Source organism: Telmatherina bonti (assembly GCF_933228915.1).
Source record: "Telmatherina bonti genome assembly, chromosome: 9".
Taxonomy (NCBI): domain Eukaryota; kingdom Metazoa; phylum Chordata; class Actinopteri; order Atheriniformes; family Telmatherinidae; genus Telmatherina; species Telmatherina bonti.
The window spans coordinates 6,843,147-6,844,550 of NC_136627.1; positions in this window are offsets into that span (position 1 = coordinate 6,843,147).

Sequence of the window (1,404 nt, forward strand, 5' to 3'; positions counted from 1 at the left end):
TGAGGAGGGGCGAGTTGAGCCGCAGTGTATTTTCATCAGGCCTCTAGTGATCATAGACGTGTTGTCATTTCCTCTCATAGGAAAAAAAGGAAATGATGACGTTTCAGTTTCTGTCTGTAAATGTGTTTGTGGTTGATCTTCGCAGCTTTTCATGGACTTCTCTTCTGCAGAAAAGGTTAACATCACAACACCTGACCGAGTTATTTCCACTATTTTTCTAAGCTTATTTGTGGTCCCTGAGGGACAGGAGGGGATCCCAGCATGCACCAGGCAGCCTTGATGGGTCAGACGGGGCTTCAGCTGGAGGTTGCGGTTCATTCTGACCTGCTAGTTTCAGGAGGGTTCAGGTTGGGGTTAACCAGCTCAAACAGCTGTAACATGAAGACGAGGGAACACCTGGAAACTCCTTCAGACCAGGAGCCAGAGGATCACAGTCAGGACTCATTATTCTAAAACATCGAATGAAAAGTTTTATCTCCAGTCGGGGAACAGCAGAGTTGTTTATCTCCGGCTCGGCTGCACGTTTTCATCTTGTTGTATGACGATAAAAAGCCACCAGAACACTCTGCTGTTGTGTGGAGTTGTAATGCATGTGTAATATGAAACAGAAAACCACACTGCCTGTCATCACACACACACACACACACACACACACATTAACTAAAGAAACGAGCGCTTACATGCTGTTATGTCGCTGCTGAAGATCTTATCTCTGAGTTTTAATCCCACTCTGAAACCTGCTGAAATCTGAGGATTAAGACTGAAGATCCAGTGTGTATCGCATGTGTGTGAGTACAGGATGATGTGTGTTACAGCCCACATATGGCCACTGATAGAATCTTATTGCTGTCAACGGTCCAAAGGCCAGAACCTGGACTCCCCCAGCAGCGTAACGCTGCTCCGTTTCCTCACCAGTGGATGATGGACGACCAGTATGTTACACTGGGATTCTCCTTTCTTGCTGTCACTCTTTCACCCAAATCATTTTCTCTTTTCACTTTTTTTCTTTCAGCTTTTTATCTGAGGCTGAAAAAGCCGAATTACCTGCAGCTGAATTACCTGACACTCTGCAAGTTCTGCTTATTCTGTCCTTCCCGTCCAGCGCAGACCATCATACAGTCAGCCACCAGGTGTCTGCTGGAGCTGCCGGACCATCATCAGGCTAAAAAAAACCCAGACCTGGAGGGGTTGAGGGGCTGACTTGACTAATCTTCTTCTTGCTGGCAGCCCCCCCGCCCCATGCTACTCCATCTTTCAGTTTGCTCTGGGAATTCAGAGATAAGAGGAAAAGTGGGAAGCGAAACGGTCCAGATTTTGAGTTGGAGTGTTCGTGTCCCGCTACAACAATGATGGGATTAAGTGTGAAGAGAAAATGGATGGATGGATGTTTGCGTGTGCACATGG